Source organism: Cyanistes caeruleus, chromosome 15 (assembly GCF_971803275.1).
Source record: "Cyanistes caeruleus chromosome 15, bCyaCae1.hap1.1, whole genome shotgun sequence".
NCBI lineage: Eukaryota > Metazoa > Chordata > Aves > Passeriformes > Paridae > Cyanistes > Cyanistes caeruleus.
This window is the reverse complement of record NC_141715.1, coordinates 2914305-2920570: the sequence shown is the minus strand read 5'-3', so window position 1 is coordinate 2920570 and position 6266 is coordinate 2914305.

Here is a 6266-nt window from a genome sequence, read left to right as displayed (position 1 = left end):
CAGGAGAAGGGGGTTCTTTCCTCCGATCTATTTCTTCAGCCACCTTTTCTCAGTTGATTTCCCTTTTTTTTTTTGGTTGTGGCAGGGCAGTGAGGGAAACCTGTCTCTCATTATCTTGTTGTACACTGGCCACCACCAGGGCCTTGATCTCAGCTGGGGCCTCAGGCACCACAGCAGTACAAATACTAATAGCACAGGGGAGCCCTTTGGTGAATATTTCTTGTTATAGATTCTCTAAGATGCTTTAAGGACTCATTTTCTGATGGGGGACTATTTTACAAATTTTACCCATAAATCAAATAAATATGGCAGCGGGTAACAGGCTTTAAAAACGACACCATTGTGGTAGAGGAGTCAGGCGAGCGTGTGGCAAATCTCCCGATGCTGCTCAGTTCTAGGATGCATTTCCATCAATACAATTAGAACAAAGCTGCTTTTTGAACTGCCTGGCTATGAACCGGCTGTGAGTAATGCCAGCTCGGTGTGTGCAAGAACATTAGAACAAAATTAATCATCAATAAATCACTCAGCAAATAATTCTCCCTCTCTGACATGCCGATTCCTAATTACCTCGCTGTCTTTCATTTGCTAATGGCAGCTACAGCCCCAATCAATTGCCTAGGAGGGAGCTGGGTGAAGAAAAATATCTGTGCAAAGAGGTGAGAACATGTGATAGCTGAGAGTTTGGAGAAGGTTTTAGTGGCTTTTTTCCTTCTTTTCACCCTTCACTTTTTCTGGATTTCAATGATTTCCTCCTTCACTGCTCTAGTCTTTGCTGCACTGTCCTCGGGTCTGAGAGTGGTGGAATTGTAGTGGCAGAAGATAAAAGCACTTCATGGATCCTACTTTCTTCTTAGCAGTGCTTGAATGTAGATAAGCAAACCCTTTTTGAGGCTCAGTTTTGAAAATCCTGGACTGCCAGGGCAGAGAGGCACTTCAGCAAGAGGTGGGGGCAATTCTTGGGAGCAGCAATTTTATGAGCGATGCTTCCTGCATCCAACATCTTATTTTCCTGACTTCATATCACATTGTGCCCTGAGGCAGTATCACATCTGGCAGCTGCCTGCCTCCTCCTCACTGCTGCAACAGCTTGAGGAAAGGGGGAAATGCCCTGATGGAAAAGGCACCCCAGAGTAGCGGTGGTTGTACGTGTGCTACTCTGCTTTTACACACTCCCAAATCCTGCAGACAAGATGCTGCACAAGGAAAGGAGCTGCAGTAAAAGTGGAGAGGCTTTGCTTTGGGCCAAGCACACGCTCAGTGTTGTTACACTCATTTAAAAAACTTTTCTGAGGACTGAAGGGACTCCTTTGCCTTCAAAATATAAACGTACTCTTCTGCTTCCTATCTGTATGGTAGGAAAGGGACCAAGCAGATTTATTAAAATAAAAATCCCACTTTCTTTCTCTCTGCACCTTCAAGATCTGCTTCCTTTCCAAGCCCCTTAGGATGGCTGCCCTGTTTCTGTTGGTTTCTAGGCACCTTTCCACCTCCATCTGCCTTGCCAAAACCATCAGATATCTCTGTCATGTGAACTAGGCAGCGAGCCAGCAGGTCAGGGCTTACACAATTTGTGGCGCCTACTTAAAGTGTCTGAGATTCTTACCAAGCAGTCTGAACCTGGGGGCAAAGTGTAATTCTTCCCCTCTCGCCCCTATTTATAAAATCACACAAAGGTAAACCATGGCACTGCTGGGTTGCTCTGGCTTTTTATTTTTCTGTGGTGGGGAACTCAGAAAAATCCTGCATGGCTTTGACTGCAGGTTAATCCCTACTTTGTGGTAAAGGTGCAAAGCAGCTGGTGTGACAAATGTCAAAAAATAAAAGCAGGTTGTGTTAAAAGGAGTTGTCTCTAGAAACAGTGTATCAGAGTCTTACCCAGGTTTAATTACTTCTTTCTCAGGCAGCATTTTCATTGAGCTGAATTGGAGATCTCCTGTCACCAAAGAATTTATAGACACAGTGCAATACAGACTGGCTACACTGCATTTAATTACAAATATACACATTTTCCTAAGCATAATTGCTATTATAATGCTTTAACCAAGGTGAACGTGGAAAAATCGAGTCCATCAAAAAATGACCTGGGGAGAAACAATTTTTAAAATAACAATTCTTCCAGTTCCTGTTGCATTTTCTTCCTCTTCAGCTGCTGTCTGGCTCCACATAGTTTTGCAGTGCTCCTCCTCAGAGCATTGCCACACCATTCCTGCTGTGACCCAAACACACCCACGCCCTCAGCCAGGTTCTGTCTGTCTCCCCAGCCTGAATTTTTACACTTTCTCCTCTGCACCACCTACCAGCCTGTTCACTCCAGGCTTGAAAGCAGAATAAAATGAAAGAATAACCCTCTCTGCCTGCCTGTCATCTTCTTCCTCTTCCGTCTGAGACCACAGGGGACACTGAACATAAAGTTCTCCCTGATTATTCTATGACATCTCCATGGCAGGAGCTCTATGGATGATGCAGTGCAACGCCAGAATTTAGCACTGGTGTTTTATTAAATGATCCAGGCACTCTCGAGCTGGGGTTTGGTGCAGGTGGAACCTCAGCAGGTTCTGAGCAGCCCCATCCTCGCTGCTGATGCTGGGCTGCCCCCCCAAAGCAGGGCTGGAGCTGTGCAGCAGCAAAAAAATGCACCATCACTCACCTTTTCTTCTGCCAGGAGCTGAGAAACATTGCTTGACTTGGGCAGAGATCTTTCCTTACTCCCCTTTCTCCAGGACAGAGCTGTGAGACATCAGTGTGGGCCTCTCTCCCCATTCCAGAGGCAGCAAAATTGGGTATTGCTGCCAAACTGGGGAGCCCCACCATGCCCCTGGCTTCCCATCCCTCGTGGCTCTGGATGGCTCCTTTTCCTCCTGCCCTCACCTCAAACACATTGGGCGAAAGTGAATTCCCACAAATTCCCATCTTATGGGAAATAACGCAGCCGCTCGATAATTGGAATTTCAGCTGCTGTACATTGCCACACTCTTACACATGCCCAATGCATTTAATCATAAAAAGAGCTCATGTATGGAAAACACATGCTCCTGTGGGCATGACAGCTCCGAGTCAAAGAAATTGTGGATATACCCCACAATTCCAGGAAACTTTTTCTTTAGGATACACACAGAACACATAAAAGAAGTTATAAAAATCAGCTGTGCTCTTTCGCTTCGTTTCGTGCTTTAGCTGTTTGGGTTTCTTGCAGCCCCAAATGAATATTTTCCCTGGCCTCTCACAGTTTATCCCTCAGAAATACATTTTTTTTTTTCCTCAGCAGCACTAATTCGTGCACCAGAGCCGTGTTAGCATTGGGACACTGGATGGAAGCCACAGCAGACTTGTAAATTGTTTTTTTCAGACATCTGCAGGAAAGGATCACACTTCTTCAGTTTTCTAGGAACATATAACAGCTTTTATGACTGGAAAAAACCACCAGGAGATGGTGAAAGCTGGGTCTGCATGGGCTGGACGAGGGTCAGGGCATGGGGGCTGCTGCCAGGGCGGTGTCAGGGGGAGCAGAGGGGAAAGAGGGATTTAGGTGGATTCTGGGTGAATGAAATGGGAAATTCAGCAGGTTGATGCCCAGCACAGCTGATCTCCTCCATGCTGGCAGCACTGACACCTTGTTGTGCCTCTCCAGCCTCCCTCTGTCAGCAGAGAATGCAGCCTCCTCCAGGCTCCCATTCCTCCATCTCGGGATGGCTTGGGAAAGGTTTCCTTGTCTTGTGCAAAGGTTCTGTAGTGCCACAGACACTCTGCCCCGAGGGATTTACAGGGATTTACAGGCTAATTAATAAGGAGCAAAGGCTGGCTGGTAGAAATGCCAATTTAAAGGCCATCCCTGAGCTCTGGATGGGACAGAAAGCTGCAGCACAGCAGGGATGGCTGCACACAGAGTTTTTGGGCTGCTCTGTCCCTCAAGCATGGCCAGAATGGGAGCATAAAGTTTTATTAACTCAGCTACAACCGGAGTGTTTGGAGCCAGCAGTGCAGGCCCGGAGTTACATCATCTACTCTCATGTTTTTCTTACTCATGCCCAGAAGTATGAGGAAATTCTCTTCTTCAAAAGAATATTTTGCATCTCAATAAGCTGCTTCCATCCAAGATCTCAAAGGGCTCTATATCCAGTCATTAAATGCAATTTCTATCACACTGATGCTCACGGAGGAGCTGGTAACTGAACTCAGAAGGATGCACCCAGGAGACCTGACCCCCCCGTGCTCTTTCTTAACCTGCAAATTACATTTTCCTTAAAAACAAATAAATGACCCTAAAAATCCCTAAGAAGCTTCAGTTACAGAAAGAGCAGCAAGAAGCACGGTCTGGGCTAGTGATACCACAAACCCTCATGCTTAGGCTGGAGCTGTTGGAAATATTCAGGAGTCTGTATGGAAATATAACTGCAACCATGTGGCTTTGGGAAGTCATCACATGCCCAGCCTGTTACTGGCTTCAGGAGCTGGGTGCAACTCCTTCAGTGTTTATAGAAACAGAAAGCTGGCTGGGAAACAAGGCTGCGTGAATTCCTGGGAGTACAACACTTCTCCAACGTCTGATATTTCCTCTTTGCTGATATGATGATATCTGGGGCTGGAAGCCTGGAAAGTTTGGCACATGGTGCTGGCAAACTGGCAGTGTATGGCAGTATTCCTTTGATTCTGGATGCAGATACCTTGATAGTGTTCAAGTGTTTTAATCTCAATAATAACTCAGAGTGTGAGGATGGGAAACCAGAGGAGAAGAAGGAATTAACTGAAGTCAGAAAACTCTCTCTTTTGTTCCAGTCCTGCTGTTTCAGTGGTGGGAAGGAGCAGTAAAATTCCTTCCTGACAAGACTGGTACATTTGCAACAGAGAGTCTGGGAGAGGAGGGAGTAGAATCCTGAGAGAAAAAGCAAAACCTGTGTGTATGGCAGATGAGCTGATCCCAGAGACTCCCTGGAACAAGGTGTGCCCACCTTGGTGTGCCACCAAGGAGTGCTTCAGCTCCAGACAGAGCAGGACACCGACTCCAATTAGCCTTTGTGACTCTAATGAGCCTTTGTGACCCTGGAATGAGCCCCTTCCAGGTTCTACAGTTCTGAATTAAAACTTCAAACCAAGGGTCTGCCTGTGTTATTGTTCACATGTGAAGACTGTTTAGATGATGGCCTGTCACTGCTAAAATTCCCTGTTTGTGTCCAAGGTGTCCAAGTTTGCCTCAGCCACGTGAAGGTTTTACTCCCAGATCTGTCACCCTTATCAGCATTTGCAAACTCTTTGTCTTTTTGTGCATTCCCAGAGGACTCCCTGTAAAACAAAATCACCACGTTTATGCAGATTACAATCCTGAGCACTTCCAGCTCCTTTGTTTCTGGATTGCAGTGGTAACTGAGTTGTGTATCACACAGCCCTGGAGGGATGTGCCATAAAATAGATGTGCACTTAAAACATGTCTCCATGCCTTCTTCACCCAGCAACATGATAAAGGATTTCCTTACACAGGCACTGCAGGAACTTCAAGAAGCTGGCATCCCAGGCCTTACCTTTCCATCCAGGGGAAAACAGGACATTTGTCATCATTTCAGTGCCACAACCCCCCACCATTCTCAGTGAGAAGGCTCAGCTTTGGGACCAAAGTATGAAAATCATCTCCTGGGCCTGCAAGCTCCAAACAAGATTTTGAAATGCTTTCCCTAAAGAAAGAGCCCAGGTTGATGTTACGATGTCCCTGGCAGTGTCTGATTTTTCTGCTCCCTGACACGCCCCTAAAATGAGTAGAGAGGGGAAGATAACTGAATGCAAATGTCGTGTTTAAATCCCAAGTGAATAATCCCAGAACATGGAAATTCACCTATTTATCCAAAATCTTTGTCCCAGTGCCTGGCTAGAATCGTAACACTGAGAAAAATGACATTTTTCCAGTTCCACTGGCCTTTCAGTGCCCTCTTTGTCTGCTGACCCTGAGGACTTTCTTTTCATTTCCTTGGTGTTAGACACAGGTTCCAATCTCATTCTTTCATCTTCCAAACCCACTCCTTATCATTACTCTATATTCTAACCCAGACTGCTATAAAATACAGTTTTGGTCTTGTTTCTCCCCTTTCTTCTTATTTTTAACTACAAAATTCAATCAAAGCTTGACAAATAAAAGTTTAGCTGCTTGATTGATGCAAAATATGAGCCATTGGCAGATCTTAAAATGAATATGCAATATTTCAAGCGATTTTCAAGGCTCCCCCTTTTTTTAATGCAGGAAACCAGAAAAGAAGCAAAGTGAAATGAAATGGTCCCTT